The sequence below is a fragment of the Stomoxys calcitrans genome, chromosome 1, assembly GCF_963082655.1.
Source record: "Stomoxys calcitrans chromosome 1, idStoCalc2.1, whole genome shotgun sequence".
NCBI lineage: Eukaryota > Metazoa > Arthropoda > Insecta > Diptera > Muscidae > Stomoxys > Stomoxys calcitrans.
Genome location: NC_081552.1, coordinates 74,201,063 through 74,218,532, shown reverse-complemented (window position 1 = coordinate 74,218,532; position 17,470 = coordinate 74,201,063). Strand labels below are relative to the sequence as shown.

General features: G+C 38.0%; 1 protein-coding gene and 1 long non-coding RNA gene across 9 annotated transcripts in view; both read left to right on the top strand.

Annotated features, from left to right (window-relative positions):
• The window catches only part of LOC106092346 (rab11 family-interacting protein 4B), a 416,788-nt gene that overhangs the window by 310,939 nt on the left and 88,379 nt on the right, over nucleotides 1-17,470 (top strand). The window contains exon 1 of one of the 8 annotated variants that reach the window (XM_013259177.2): nucleotides 12,930-13,163. The exons of the other annotated variants lie outside the window; for them this stretch is intronic. The gene's annotated coding sequence lies outside the window, so the exon portion shown is untranslated. Of the gene's footprint in view, nucleotides 1-12,929; nucleotides 13,164-17,470 lie in introns of those variants that run through there. 8 annotated transcript variants of the gene reach the window in all.
• On the top strand, nucleotides 15,898-16,381 carry LOC131998186 (uncharacterized). Its single transcript, XR_009398641.1, has 2 exons — nucleotides 15,898-15,998; nucleotides 16,075-16,381. It is a non-coding gene; the product is annotated as an uncharacterized LOC131998186 (long non-coding RNA).

The following is a 17,470-nucleotide window of genomic DNA, read 5'->3' as shown; positions in this document are numbered from 1 at the left end:
GAATACAGACCAATTGCGATCCTTAGTTACCTGTCGAAAGTCTTTGAGAAATTGTTGTATTTGCAGATGTCATCTTTTGTCAACGAGAATTCTTTGTTGTATGTGAGACAGTCCGTTTTCCGCCATAACCACAGCTACATAACTGCCTTAGCAGAGGTCACTGAGAGGATCAGAGTCAATTTGGGTAATGACAAGATCAATTTTCTTGTTCTTTTGAACCATTCTAAGGCATTTGACACTGTGGATCAATTTTTTTTTCTACGTCCGTTGGTCTTATTTACGTACCTATCATACCGCACTCAATCCGTCAGCCATAAGTCTTTTGTGTCATCATCTTTGCCTGTTTTGAAAGGTGTTCCTCAGGGATCTTTGTATAAAAATGATTTGACAGATCAATTGTCTTATTGTGAAGTTCATGAAGTACGTTAGAATTTGGGCTTGATTGTTAATAGCACTCTTACGTGGACTAACCATATCGACTCTGATGTTGGCCAGGAATATTCGAAATTACGTGCTTTTTGGCCCACTCAGTCGGTTACACCGCAACGGGTTGGGTCTCTCCCGGCATTCTCTACGGCTGGGAGGTGTATGCTTATTGTGGCTCGGTAAGTAGACGAAAGCTGAACACTTTTTTTAATAGTGTTACACGGCATGTCTTTGGCTTTCGACGACGCGACTCTGTGTACTCTATATCCCTGTACGTCGTCTCCTTACTTACTTTCTTGAACAAACTGATATACACGCAGGCACCACAATATCTATATGGGTTCATTGATTTCGCCAGGTCTAATAGAGGTCCCAAAATTCATAGGAGTCTTGTTTCCCAATGGCATATGTTCCAATTTGCTGTACATCTCTGGAACTCACTTCCTAACTATCTGTAATTACTCAGTAAAACTAAACTTTGGAAACATTTCGCTGTATAATGTTGATGAATGTTAAGGCTCATTCATTTATTTCTTTATTTACCTTATTCCTATATACCTTCCTTATATATTTTTTTGGTACCAACTTAGGTTAGGTTAGGTTGAAAAGGGGGTGCAGATATTATTCTGCCCCATGCCACTATGGACATACACCTAAGCCAGTAATCGGATTGTTGCGCGCTCTAGAAACTATAAAGTTACTTCTAAAAAGAAAATTTTGAGTTAGGAATTCCGTGCTATTTACGCCACTCCCCTTAGTTGGTTCATGTCTGGTATTGTGTCTCCACCTAAGTGCCGGTATCTGTTAGACGCGAAAACCGGACAATGACAAAGGAAATGCTCCAACGTCTCATCATATTCCCCACATGCCCTACACATGCTATCATATAAGTGAGCTCGAAGTCCTATGTGTCCCGTTATGATACCAATAGCTATACTGACCGCCTTCTTACTTCCTTCGAGTAATAGCCTTGTCTTCTCACGATGTGGATCCCCCATAAGATTTTCGCCGTCCTATCGATCGTTTCGCTGTTGCACAATATTTCATGCGCATTCGTCGCCCACTCCCTTAACTCGGATTGCGTCGACCTGAAACGCTTCGGGTTAAGGTCGATTTCTTTGCAAATGGAAAAGAAAAACCAGAGACACACCAACCACTATGCGACGCATTTCGGTATTTGGTTACAATTACTCATCAGCCATATTAGGTGTGAAAGTTTCAAGGGCCGTACGTTGGTATGTTGTACTTATACCGAATTTTTTCTGTAATGCATTGTCCGGTCCGTAGGCCAACCAACTACAAACTACTGGAAAGTCTAGTATTTCTGACAAGCATCCTTACATCAGGAATAAGAACAGCGCCCGACAACTCACATTACGCCTATGTTCAAGGGAGGCAATAGAGTTGGATACCCTACTGTCTCCAATCTAGGCCTTTGCTCTCCTCTGTACACGGTCAAGTAGCTCCAAAGATGATTTTGATGCTCCAGTCCCTACATGTGAGTTGTACTCCATTTTCGGCCTTATGAAAGTGGTGTAGATGTTAAGAAGATCAGAAGCAGTGAATTAATTCTTGCACCGTTTAAGAAAGCCTGCACATTTGAATGCTTCTTTCGTCACTTGGCATGCATAACATGTTTAGCCCAACGGACATCACATTGGATCTTCATGCCCAGAAATTAAAAGCTTCTGATTGCTCAACATTTATACCGTTGATAGGCAGAGATGATCGTAATGGGTCAGCGAATTCTTGGTGTGCCAACAAACATCACGGAGTCTTCTGAAATCTTCTTAATTCATTGTCCCCACTCCGAAATGGCCAGCAAATCTTGGTAGAGTGTATCGTCCATAATCTGCTTCCTGAATGAGTACGCATGACAGAGATAACTGTCATCCGCAAATGAGTAGACCGGTTTCGATCGTTGATGAAAGTAAGAAAAATGGAAGGAGAGAAGACGGAGCCCTGGTCAATTCATGTTCATCGGATGAGAACCCATCTACAAAGTTTCGTATAGTGTGATCTCTGAGTAATCTCGAAATAAATCGAACGAAGCCATTACTGACATCTAATCTTGGGATATATTTGTGCACACAAAATAATAAAACGTTTGGAATGACTTTACGACAGATAAGTCGGTTTTATTTTGGCTTCTTTTAAGCCAACAATGCTTCGTTTGCTATACGAAATGATGATTCTTTTGGATTGTTTATATCGTGTGTCTCTTTGCACACCTTAACCATAACTTAAACGAGTTACCCTCCCACACAGAGGCTGTCGGGTCCAGTCTCAGAGCCTTTGGCTTTTTTGCATCGCGATATTACAAATCCGTCGGGATTTGGCCATGTGAACTATAGTTTCTCAGTGTCGATGTCGCCGGCATAGGCGAGTAGCATGTGATCCTGTGCCATGACATACTTATTGACATCTGCATCTTGTATAATCTTTTCCAGCATAATCTTAAAGAGATCACAAGATAAGTCGTATCCCTGTCTGAAACCTTGTTTGGAATTACATGATTCGGGAAGATTCTTTCCTATTCTTGTTGTGGAGAGTTTATCAGTAAGCGTCATCCTGCAGAATCTTATCAATTTTGCAGGGAAATTAAAATCAAATATGTCTTGAAATACATTTGGACATATAGGCCAAATGAGCGGCAACAACATAAGGCCAAGGGCAAAAATAAAGTATGAAAACGGATTGGAATTAACAACACCGAACAGCAATTAGATTGGTCTCACCCAAAAACGCCAAATCAGCCGGTCCTGACAATGTACCTGCCGAACTATTTCGGTATAGAGCACATCCCATTGCTCAATCAATCACCCCATTCACCAGAGAGGCCTGGAATACCAATATTAGTCCCCCAGAATAGAAGAAGGAAATCGTGGTCACGATCCCAAAGAAGGGTGAGCTCACCCAGTGTAAAAATTGGAGAGGGATAACATTGTTAAAAGCGATAAATAAAGTAATGGCAAGCTTTTTGCTTCAGCGTATTTCGCTTACACTTGACTGCATTTTGTTCTTTTGCTGACCACATCAACTCCTTGCGTATAATCATTGAACAGTCTGCAGAACTAAGACGAACTAGACGGCCATGCCATTGAAGACGTTAAAGACTTTTCTTACCTTGACAGCCAAATCACAAAGGACGGTGGATTGGAATCAGATATCCGCGAACGTATTAACAAGGCTAGAAGTGCCTTTCCTCGACTAAATAAAGTTTGGAGATGCAGATACCTCTCATATAATACAAACATCAGAATCTCTAACTGTAGTGTGAAATCTATTTTACTATATGGCTGTATAACTTGGAGCTTAACTACCCGCAAAATCACGCTGAACATTAAACTATTGTTTTTTTTTTATTCTATATGAAAAATTGCAATTGTAAATAAAGGACCTATATCTATCTGTAGGGCTGTCGAAAGCGGTTTTGTAGTCAACGAACAGATAGTAAGTGTTGGCCTGTTCTTCTAAGGTTTCTTCGAGGATTTGGGGCAGTGTGATTATGATTTACCGTGTCTAAAGCAGCAGTCTAAGACCAGTTCTCATTGACTTAAGATTTTAGTCTTTCACACATATCGTGTATGCGATGGGGAGGAGACTTATTGACACATTTTGTCTTGTCTCCTTGGCGTGGCGTGTCGCCTCCGGTCTAAATTGTTCAGCGGACAATCCATCGGCAGCCGCCACTGTCGGAAAAATGTTCCTTCCATATTCCAAGCACAGTTTCTGTATCGGTTACCACATTTCATTCTTTGTCTCTGAAGGAGGATGGGCCTGCACCATAGCCATCGGTTTGATGTTTGATTCTTTGGTAATATTTCGGGACTTCTTTCTGAGTCTTGTACATCTCAATTCGCTCACACTCCCGTCTTCCCATTTAATTTATCTTTCTGCGGAATAGACGTCTCCTTCATGTGGTATTGATTGCAGGGTTGCTGTGTATGCCGCATTCGTGGCTTTAGTAGGATCTCGACACTCTGGGTCGTACCATGCTTTTCTTAGCGGAGGCTTCTGGTACCTATGTATGGATTTCGCAGCATTTTCCATGGAGTGGGAAATGGTTTGCCACTGCGCCGTTATATCATCGCAGCAAGAAGTACTTTCATCAATCCAGCTTCCGTGCGTTGTCTGATCGCACTTTTCTCGCCACGCTTAAACGGGTAAACCAGGCAAAATATCGATGGCACTATCGATATTTTATTTTTTGTCTGAATTTCGATTGATATTTTTCCAATCGATACTATCCGCAAAGTCAATTTTTTTGCAAAATTTAATAAAAATATACGATTCAACACTGAATGTAGCCAATTAGTAACATTGCACCAATAGATCGCACAATTTTCATTTTTCTGAATTTATAAAATTTGATTTTATTTGGTCTGTGTATTGATATTGCTTCTACATAAATCGATCGTCTGATTTTTATATGCGGGTATACTAATTTCGTCATTCTGTTCGCATCACCTCGAAATATGCGTCTGAGACCCCATAAAGTATATATATTCTTGATCGTCATGTCATTTTAAGTCGATCTAGCCATGTCCGGCCGTCCGTCTGTCTGTCGAAAGCACGCTAACTTTCGAAGGTGTTAAGCCATCCGCGTTGCACAAATACTTTTTATTAGTGTAGGTCGGTTGGGATTGTAAATGGGCCAAATCGGTCCATGTTTTGATATAGCTGCCATATAAACCTATCTGGCATCTTGACTTCTTGAGCCGCTAGGGGGCGCAATTCTCATACGATTTGGAAGAAATTTTGTACAACGGCTTCTCTCATGACCTTCAACATACGTGTCTAATATGGTCTGAATCGATCAATAGCTTGATACAGCTCCTATATAAACCGATATCCCGATTTTGTTTCTTGAACCCCTACAAGGCGCAATTCTTATCAGAATGAACTGAAATATTACTCAATATCATATTCTAATTCAATATTCTCTGTTTGCCTAAAAAGAGATACTGCGCATAGAACTCGACAAATGCGATCCTAGTGGAGGATATATAAAATTCGGCTCGGCCGAACTTAGCACGCTCTTACATGTTACTTCTCATTTTCATTTGACATATAGGTGGTGATTACGATACTTAACTTTCTACTACTACTAAATTTCAAGTTAACATTCCATTAAGGAAGAGGGGATAATTCTCTCATATTAATGAGTGCAGTCCGATTATTGTTTTAGCTCAATGATTAGGGGCCTCCTTTTTTATCAACTTGGTAGAGAAGTTTTAACATGGCAGGATACCTCACAAATGTAGCAAGCATTAGTAAGGGGATAACCACCGCTGAAAATGTTTCTGGTGTTCGCGCCGGGATTTGAGTCCAGGCGCTCGGCGTCATAGGCGGACATGAAAACCTCTGCGCCAGGGTGGCCTTCAAGTGCCAATACTATCGATGTTTTTTATTAGAAATATCGAATGTTGTGATTATCTATAGTTTCCCGCATCTATAAACGGGTGCAAACCTTTTCTGCACCAAGGTAATGATCCGAGTCCATGTTGGCTTCTCGGATCGGTCGTTCATCTTACACGCTGAATGCATGTCTTCCATTTACCGCAACGTGATCAATTTGGTTCCTTACTTCTTGATCTGGCTTATCCATGTGACTTTGTGAAATATGGTGCTCTACTATGGACTATTAGCCTCAATCCATTATCGGAAGTTATCTTGTGAAGGCTAAATTTCCCGACTTTTGGACCAAATATATTTTCCATTCCTATCTTCACATTCTCCCAAAACGATTTTAATGCCATGTGCGTTCAGTTGTTTTCTCTAGGCGCTCATAAAATGTATCCTTAGTCTCTTCGTCCTTGTGCTCTGTCGGGTCGTGGTCACATATAACACTGATATAAAAGAATTGGCTTTTATGCCGATTGAAGCTAGTCTCGACTGCCACCTTAGCCTAACCTTACTGCAATCCATACCTAGAATTAGAGGTTCTGATTAAGGATTAATATTCCAGAAACCCATCTACCCATATTGTGATGTTTGTTTCCGATTTTCTGTTCAGTTAGCTCAATCGACGCAATTTGGGCAAGAACCGTATTACAAACTCTGTCATATATGAAATATGCTGCTTAATTTTCGGGGGTTTCCACTTATTTGAAAAATATTAGATGAGTTACTTAAAAATGTTATGTTCTGAAGTTATTTAAAAATCAATGACCCTTGGATTTTCTGAATCTGAAGTGATGAAATACTTTTCAATTTCTTTCAAGTGTTTTGCACTAACGGTTAAAGTAAGCCAATTGAAAATTACTCCCATGTGTGTATATATATATGAATGTAATCTTTACATGAGCGATGTTTATTCAAGAGCTCTGCTAAGAGCTTCTTAGGCGAAGCCTATTTCAACTCTAGAAGCCTATTACAACATTAATTGATAGCAATCTATTTATCTTTGTCTTCATTAAACTTAAAATGTTAAAAGGCTTTTATATGGGAAAATATTATACCCAAAATACTTGAAAACGAGAGAAATTGGAAAGAAAAACACTTGGTTTTTCAAAACGCTTTCAATTGATTGCCAACACTTGTGGGGTTTTGGCAATTGAGAGATAACTTCACATGCCCTGGCTAGCATGCTTTCGTGTGTGATATCTTGTCGTCATTAATCGCTTATTAGAAGAAAATTTAAGATAACATTTATTTGGCCGTTATAACATTTTTTTCCTCATACATAGTGCGACGCAATTAAAGGTTATTTAATGAATTTATGAAACCGAAAATAAAAACAAAAGAAAAAGAAATGGCAAAATTGTTATGAAATATTGGATAATATGAAATGAGAAAAATATTTTCAAGTGAATTTGTGGGAAACGGGTAAATGTATACGAAAGATAAACTAAAGCTTGCCTTAGCAAAATTGTAAAAAATCTGGGAAATTTAAAACTTTTTCAAAAGCCAGCCAGTCTAAAATGTCTCTTTGTTACTCTACGAGATAAAAACCAAATCTATCTTCATTCATCCAACCTGGTTATTTAAATAAATCCGACGATGTCTTTCTTCTGTCGGCCATGAAAAAACACCAACAAATAATTGATCTGCAATGCATCGCATTGCCCCCCCACAACATGACTAACACCATCCTATGAGAAAACCATATGGCATATCAGTATCTGTTGTACATTTAATTTCATGACTTTTGTAAACATTTGCCAGCACTTTTATTCTACTCTACTCTCCCCCTATCATTCTTAATTTAAATGATTTTTTTTTTGAAATTCCACCATATGTTGTATTCTTCAATGGACAATTTTATAGCATTTTCTCTAAGCACAAAAATAAAGCAATTCATGTTCATAGCTAATCGTGAGGGCCACAAACACTGGGAGTGGGCAAGAGCATCCATTCATATACAGCTACATTTATGGACTCTAGTCATTTGTGTTGGATCAATTTGTACTGAGATTCTTTCTTTCAATTACATTGTGTATGACCCTGCGTATATTTTGGTGTTGTGGGGGGTGAGTCCAAAGCGTACACACCCACCCACTCTCTCCAGTATTGTATGGCATTCAATGAAATCCCTATCTCCCCCTCATTTACTTTAAATAAGGAACACATTTATTTTTAACTCATCTTTTTGTAGCGGCACGCACCAAATTCCCCACACCCACACATGTTCTTATTTCTGTTTGTCTCCTAACCACCAAACGGATTTGGCAAGTCTTAACCTTTGATCTTTTTATGAACTCATAAAAACGTCACTGTCAATCACAGTTTCCCGTTTTACTTACTCTCACTCTCAGCAATAGGATCGCTCATCAGTACAGTTATGCAGTAGGCCTCATGTATTTATAAAATATGTGAACAGTGCCTAGTCATAAGAGTGGAAAAATTTCATAAATAAAAATTGAAAAAGGGCAGCATGATAGTTTTTAAAAGGAAATAAGATTACACCCAGAGAAAAGTTGATATCAAACGTGTTCATTTCAGTGCCATACGGTTTTGATAGTAAAGCCACACCGTATGGTACAAAAACGATACCAGATGGTATGGATGAAACATAAAATGATTAGAACCGTTTGGTACCATCCTTATTACCGAACTGGTATTGGTTTTTATACTAATCTGTTATTGGTATTGATACCAGACCGTTATTGGTTTTAGTACCAAACGTTGTTGATTATTCCACCCTCCAATGAACAAAAATAAAAAAAAAACATTGAAAAAAATTTAATCTAATTTTATTTCGATTATTTTTTGACAAAAAGTAATGTTTCACTGTGACCAACCTTAATTCTTTGTATTCCGAAATTGATTCCATTTTCATTGATTCCCAGAAATCTGGGGCCGAATTACCGCATGAGTAAAATCGTTCGAAATCTTTCTATTGTGAATTGTGAGTTTTTGTAATTTAAGAACGCGAATGTTTAAATCGGCCATTATTGCAAATACAAATTTTGCCCATGAACATTCCACTAAGGAACAGGGGTAAACTTCTCACATAACAATGAGTGCAGTCCGATTCTAGTTTAAGCTCAATGAAAAGGGGCCTTCTTTTTATAGCCGAGTCCGAACGGTGTGCCGCAGTGCGACACCTCTTTGGAGAGAAGTTTTACGTGGCATAGTACCTCTCAAATATTGCCAGCATTAGGAGGGGAAATCCACCGCTGAAATTTTTTTTTGTTTTTTCTGATGGTCTCGCCAGGATTCGAACCCAGCGTTCAGCGTCATAGGCGGACATGCTAACCTCTGCGCTACGGCCATTATTAAATGGTATAATATCCATTAAATACGAGATACAATTTCATTCGATACGAAAGCGCACTCTTTCACGTATGCGGTAATTCGGCTCCTGTTTTTCATGTATTCCCCATGATTAGAACCCAGACTTTTGGTATTCGCCAATCGGACTTTTATAGAACTGAAATGAAGTTATAACGTTGGTCCCAGCGTTTTCTATTTATGAACAGTTGGCGCCATTTGCAGGCTGACTACCAATGAGATTGGTGTGAAAATTCACCCTCCATTGTGGGTGGTTTGTGGAAAAGACTTTTGATTTCCTCATGCTGTAAACAGTAGATTTTCTTTTTAGAATTTACTTGTTTATCATAAACCACTGTAAATATTCAATTTACACTCTTACGACTTTTATAAAACTACACACTTAATGCTACTACGATATGTGTCTGCTTAACGATAACAGGAAGTTGAAATGAATTCCGATTGAAATTTCCTAAAAACCGAACACAGCAAGAATTTAATTAAATATCTTGTGGTTAGTCAAGACCGAAGACAAACGTCCATATCCATACAACTAAAGGACTCTCCACAGGTTGTAAACCACTTCTTTTTAAGAAATGGTATATTGACAGTATTGTTCTCTTCTCTTAGTCGCGTTGAAAAATTGATTTCTATTGCAATTGTTGCTCTTCTTGGGAGGCTCTCACGTTATATGCCATGTGATCAGTGTTGCCAAAGGCGAATAATTTTTTATACCCATATAAGGGGTATACTAATCTAGTTATTCCGTTTGTAACACATCGATATATTGTTGTGCGAGACAACAAAAAAATATATTCTTGATCGTCTTGATATTCCAAGTCGAAATCACAATAGCTGTCGAACACGTGAAGCTAGCCGCTTGAAATTTCGCACAGAGACTTCTTATTCGTGTAGGTCCATGAGGATTGCAAGTAGGCCATATCGCTTCAGATTTAGATTGATCTCCCATATCAAATGGTCCTTCGATTTGACTTCTTGAGCCCCTAAAAACCATAATTGTTGTCTGATTTGGCTAAAATTTGCAATGCTGTGTTTTGTTACGACCATAAAAGACCGGTCCAAGTACGGTTCAAATCGGTCTATAACCTGATATAGCTCCCATATAAACCAATCTCCCGATTTGAGATATTGAGCCCTTAAAAGCCGCAATTTTTGTCCGATTTGGCTGAAATTGTTCATGTAGTGTTCTTTTATGACTCTCAACAACTGTGCCAAGTACGGTGCAAATAGGTTTATAAGCTGGTATAGCTCCCATAGCTCCCAATTTTGCACATGGTGTTTTCTTGTGACTTTCAACAACTGTGTTAAGTGAGGTCCAAATCGGTCTATAATCTGGTATAGCTCCCATATAAACCGAAAAAATCTAATACGATCAAGCCATGTCCGTCCGTCCGTCTGTTGAAATCACGCTCTGATATCTGAATCTGATATCAATATTCGGGAAAAAGTTGTTATAGGCCTAACCCACGCCATAATACCACCTAAATAGGAAATATTTGCTGACCATTGCAATATGGGGCTCCAATAAAATGTACTTTAGAGTAGAATACGAAGCTGATATATATTTTCAGAGAAAGTCACTGAATGGCCGCCGCCCCATTCCCCAGAACACCCCCTAAAGCGGACATGTTTGCCGACTATGCAAATATGGGGCGCAAATGAAAGGTAAATTGGAGTAAACCCCGAATCTGATATCAACATTGGGGACCAAATGTCTAGGGGTCGTCCCAACCCCATAACAGCTCCCAAATAGGACGTATTTGCTCACCATGGCAATTTGGGTCTTTAAGAGAGTGAAGCTCTCCACAAAGCGGACATATTTGTTGACTTTTGCAATAATAATTTGAGATTAGAAAACGAATTTGATATCCAACTTTGAGTTCATTGCAATATGGGGTTCAAATAAATGATATTGAGACTAGAGCACGATGCTGATTTATTTTCAGGGCTAAGGGCCACTCTCCAAAACTTACTTTACTTTACTTTAATTGGCTATGACAGAATATTTCTTCCACTAGCCGAACGTAGAATAGCGTTCCAAGCGCCTCGATCTTCTGCGCTCATTCTAAAATCTCTGACACCAAGTTTCGAGGTCTCTCCCACAACTTAATCTTTCCCTCGGGCTTTTGGTCTTCCCGGTTTGCGTGTACCACCGTGTTTGCCTTCAAAAGACTTCTTTGCTGGAGGTTCTTCATCCATTCTGACAACATGACCTAGCCAACACAGCCGTTGTATTTTGATGCGTGTAACTATGCTATCGTCGTCATACAGCTCGTGGTTCAACTCCAAAACACACCTGAAAAGTATTGGGGAGTAGAGGACGAATATGATACTCATATTTATTGACCATCGTATTATGGGGCTCAAGTAAAGGTATTAAAATACGAAAATGATATCCAAATGTGGGACAATCTATTTGGGGCACCGCCCTTTCCCCAAGAGTACAAATTTACCCACCAAATGAAAGGAATTTGATACAAGAAAACAAATATGATAACCAATTTTTGGGGCCAAATGATTGGGGTACGCCTCATCCCAAAAACTTCCCTCTAACCAATGGCAATATGGGGTTGAAATAAATGGTATTTGAGAGAAGAGCACGATGCGGATATTTTTTTCAGCGCCAAGTATCTGGGGACCAACTCACCCCGAAAACACCCATAAATCGGACATACATAGTTACGGGTCAAGGCAATATGGGACTCAAATGAATGGTATTTGGGAGTTTTTTTTTACGGGATCAAGTTTCTGGGGGTCCACACTACCCCCCAAAACTTTGTTACTCCCAGAATATCGGGCTCAAATAAAGTACATCTAACATCCAAACTCAAATGACCCTAAATCCGTGGATCGAATTCATAAATCAGTAAAGAGATTCAGATAAAGACATTTTAACTGTTCAGCCAAGCGGTATACATACAAATACTATTTTCGTAGCATGGAATTTCACTAAAACCTCTTTAATTGTTGAAAATAAATATTCTAAAGATAATTTTGTTCCATATAAAGTAAAAGAAGGCGCGGGGGAGTGGGCCCGGTTCAGCTAGTTATTTATAATTTTGTAACATTTACTTTCCTTATGGCACACCAAATTCGCATACAAGATTGAAACGAAAACGGCAACACTGCTTTTATGCTCCCACATCCCACATGGTATGCTGCTTGACCTTTGAATTTACTTAATCCATGTATGGACTAAAAACTGTCATGCTCTCACTTTCAATGACTCAAATCAATTTTCTCAGCCCGCATCCCCTATCATAGGCTCTCGCTCTTTCACTCCCTCTTATATTTACTCCCAGGCCAAAAGAAAATAGAGCAAATTTTCTTTTGCTCAGTGTTCTCAGTTCTCAGTTTTTTGTTTATTTGTTTTTTTTTTTCGTTTTAATGAAAACATCTGATCTTACTCTGGGTTGCCTTACTGGTATGAAATACGGTTTTTTTCGCTGGCTGTCTGGCTGGCAGTTGGGTCCCGTCATTATTTTTATGATCGTAATTTTTGTTTTATGATTATTGTAGTTTTCAATTGTTGTTGTAGTTGTTCTTGCTCCTCTTTACCATCGGCTTTTTGCTTGTGTTTTTTTTTACAGAGTGTGAGAATAAAAATTCTTAATTCTGCTGTTGTTTATTGTTGTTGTCATTGTACTTGTTGTATATATTTCGTTGAAAGATTGTATACTCGTTGTTGTAGTTGTTGCTGTATTTCCTTCCTTCAATATTCTCTATGTCGCTGGGTTGTTTGGGTTTACACTCGCAGGGGGTTCGTGAGTTGTTGTGTTGCTGTTGTCCGTGAATTTTAAAATTGCGAGATCGCGCATTTTCTTTAGTTGATCGAACGTGACCAGAAAATTAGATGAAAATTTTGTGGTTCTTGTCTTGTTAGTCTAGTTTTTTTTCCCAAGTGTTATACGAAGGTGTTTCCCTCGGTTCTAAGAACATCGGTTAAGCTTTTGTTATTGTGGATTATTTAAATTTTCAACGAATATCGGTCAAGCAATGTAATAAAAATTGATTAAGTTAAATACATACCTATTGTGAATTGTAATTGTTATAAATTGAAATGTGTGTTTTTTTTTTTTTGTTATTTAACACGAAATAAATGTCAATGTGGTTTTAATGAACGTGAAACTTGTATAAAGACAGGCTTATCAGTCAAGAATATTCAGATTATTTAAATGAAAAAATAAAGAAAAATTAAATAAAAACGAAAACAAAAACATGCTAAAAAGGAAAATTTACGAAAATTGAGGAGAGAAAAAAGGCGTAAGAATATTCCTATAAAAAATTAATTGAACGGTCGAACAAAAATTAAAAATAAACAAACAAAATTGTTACAGTCGAAAACTTGCGAAAAAAATATATTTTTAATTACAAAATCTTGTTGTAATTAAAAATATCCAAATTAAATAAAAAAAAATATTAAAAAAATAAAAAAAAAATTACAGAAAGTGAAATTTAAAAATATCGTCGTTAATCTAATTCATAATGGTAAAATCATAATGGTTCCACGAAGTTAACTGAAATATTGGATACACACAAAAATATCAATAATTTCTTCGTCTTTAGCTAATAAGCAGAAAAAACATATAGAAAATAAACTAAAACAGATTTGTTTTTTCGTTATTACGTTGAGTTCTAAATAAACGTCAAGGGTTTAAAATACATGCTAAGTAGGCCTAGGTTCTGATCTTGCCAAGAACATCAACCATTTTCTTGAGCTGTGGTTATCCTTTCACCAACATTTTTGAGATTTTTAATTATCTAAGTCCCACCAAAGTTCAATGTAAACGGTGCTGCTCTTTGGCCTTTCATTCTTTCATTGATAGTAGGGAGGTTTCTTCATTGCGACTTAATGAGATATGCAGACGTAGAATTGTTTATGAAATTGCTGTAAGGAAATTCGAAACAGTTTTGCAGGAGAATGTTTTATTCAAATCTTTTGTTTGATTTTTGGACTAAAATTACCAAATGTAATGGTAGTTTCGTTTAGCCCGCAATGTTCGTTTCCAGCATATACTATTTTAAGATTTTTAATGAATACATATTTTTAAGTAACTTGTACAGTTTTTAAATGTTTTGTGGTCATTGCCTATCAAACGAAGCGAAAACAAACAAATCTTTCAATGAGTAGCATTTCGTTAGCTTTAAGCAAATTTAATACCTTATTTTTTCTCCATTCATGCCTTTTCACTGCAATATGCTGCCGCCGACAAAAGAAAATTATATGCACTCTTCTATGTGCATATGCTTAAAATCAACCATACCACAATTTAATAATTAAAAATGCAATTTCTTTAACTATGCATAATTTATGCAAGTGAAACTTACTATGCCGTTTGCTATGCTTAAAATAAGTTTTGCGCAGATTTCTTTATACTTTTTGTTTTTTTTTTTTAATTATAGGCTTAGCAAAAGCAAATAAAATAATATCATTGGTACAAAGTCATATTTCCATAGAATTTTATATGAAATGAACCTTTTCTTAGTACTATGTATTTGCAACTAACTTGTTATGACAACCTCCACCATAGGATGGGGGTTATACTAATTTCGTCATTCCGTTTGTAACACCTCGAAATTTGCATGTAAGACCCCATAAAGTATATATATTCTTGATCTTCATGACATTTTAATTCGATCTAGCCATGTCCGTCCGTCCGTCGAAAGCACGCTAATTTTCGAAGGAGTAAAGCTAGCCACTTGAAGTTTTGCACCAATACTTCTTATTAGTGTAGGTCGGTTGGGATTGTAAATGGACTTCTTGAGTTCGTAGAGGGCGCAATTCTTATCCGATTTGGCAGTGTTTTGGTATCACTTCCGACAACTGTGTAAAGTATGGTCTAAATCGGTTGATAACCTGATATAGCTGCCATATAAACCGACCTTCATATCCAATTTGGCTGAAATGTTGCATGAAGTGTTCTAGTATGACTCCCAATAACTGTGCCAAGTATGGTCTAAATCAGTCCATAACCTGATTTCTCTGATCTCCCGATAAGACTTCTCGAGCCTTTAGAGGGCGTAATTCCTATCGGATTTGGCTGTAATTTTGCATGACGTGTTTTGTTATGACTTCCAACAACTGTGCTAAGTATGGTTGAAATCGGTCGATAAACTGATATAGCTGCCATATAAACCGATCTTGGGTATTGATGTTCTGGAATTCGCAATTCTTATCCTATTTGGCCGAAATTTTGCATGAAGTATTTTATTTTGATTTCCAGCAACTGTGTTAGGTAGGGTCTAAATCAGTCCATTTCCTGATATAGCCGCCATATAAACTGATCTCCCTATTAGACTTCTTGATCTTCTAGAGGGCACAATTCTTATCCAATACGGTTGAAATTTTGCCTATGCCGTTTTGGTTTGACTTCCAACAACTGTTCCAAGCATGGTCTAAATCGGTATATAACCTGATGTAGCTGCCATATAAGCCGACTTTCCAGTTTGACTTTTTGAGCCTCTGGAGGGCGCATTATTTGCCTGAATTTTTGGAGGTGGTGTTTTTCTATCACTGGCGTTTTTCCATTTGAAAAAGTCATTCAAAGAACTTGAAAATTGCGATCCTTGGCGAAGGGTGTATAAGATTCGGCCCGGCCGAACTTAGCACGCTTTTACTTGTTATTGTATTATTTCTTATCAAATTTGTTTTGAAATTAAAGGTATATGGCAATGCAATCATCTTAGTCATCATTTTCTTTTCAAAAAATAATCATAATTTTCAATGATTTCAGGCCTTGAACTTGATGGGAACATTAGCCTCTTTTATGGGGCCATGAAAACAAAAATATAGAATTTTCGACCAGGGGAGATGCTTGGCCACTGTAAGGGAGGTATGTCAGGCGATCAACCGATTTGGATTCTACTTATCATGATTTTTGAAAGTCGTAACAAAGCACTATATTTCAGCCATGTCGGATAAGAACTGCTTTCTTTTGAGGCTTAAGAAGTCAAACCGGAAGATCCGTTTAGATGGGAGCAACATCTCAACATGGAACGATTTGGTCAATTTACAGTCACAACCAACCTACATAAATAAGAAAATATACTTTCGCCAGACGGACAAAGGGACGAATATGGCTAGAGTGACTAAAAATGTATTGGTGCCCAAAGATATATTCTAAGGTTCAGGTGTTACAAATGGAAAGACACATTAAGTATACACTCGTCCTATGGTGTAGGATATAAAAATAGGATATTTTTGTGAAATAAGAAATGAAAAAGCGTTTTCAGTGCGGCAGGACCGAATTTTATAGGCTCGGTTTATATGGTAGCAATATCGTTATGATTGAGCTTGCTTTGGAACCGGACAACACTCATTGATATGTGTGAAGTTTGCCCCAGCTCCTTAATGGAATGTTCATGAGCAAATTTGTATTTGTAATAGCAGGCCAATTCGGCCCATAGTGTTGTTGGTTTCTATGGGAGCTAAAGGGTGATTTTTTTGACAACACTGGTTTAAACAGCTCACGCAAGTTTCGTGTTTTGTTTTGCTGTCAAACATCTTCAGTTTGGTCCATAAATTAAACACGAATCGTCTTACAAACGAACAACGCTTGCAATTATTGAATTTTATTATCAAAATGCGTGCTCTATTAGGAAAGTTCATCGCGCGCTCCTTCTTCTTCAGCGACGAAGCCCATTTTTGGCTCAATTGGTGCATAAATAAACAGAAATGTCGATTTTGGAGTGAAAATCGGCCAGAAGCATTGCAAGAGCTACCAATGCATTCAGAAAAAGCACAGTTTGGTGCGGTTTATAGGCTGATGGCATCATTGGACCATACTTCTTCAAAGGTGATGCGAATCGTAACGTAACTATGAATGGTTAGCGCTATTGTGAGACATGGGGTATCAGCATGACATGTGGTTTCAACAAGACGGTGTCATATGTCACCTAGCATGCGGAACAATGGACTTATTGAGAGGCGAGTTCGGTAAACATTTTATTTTACGTTTCGAACCGGTCAACTGACCGCCTAGATCGTGCGATTTAACGCCTTCAAATAATTTTTTGTGGGGCTATGTTAAAGCTCATGTCTATACAGACAAGCCCGCTTCAATTGACGCATTGGAAGACAACATTGAATCATTTATTCGCGAGATACCGGCCTAGGCCAGTAATCGTCTTGGTGTGCGCTCTAAAAACTATAAAGTAACCTGTACTTTATAGTTTTTAGAGCGCACAACACGCCGATTACTGGCTTAGGTGTATGTCCATAGTGGCATGGGGCGGATTAATATCTGCACGGATTAATATCTGCAAAATTGGACTAAGTGGATGGACCATTTAAGGCGCGCGTTAT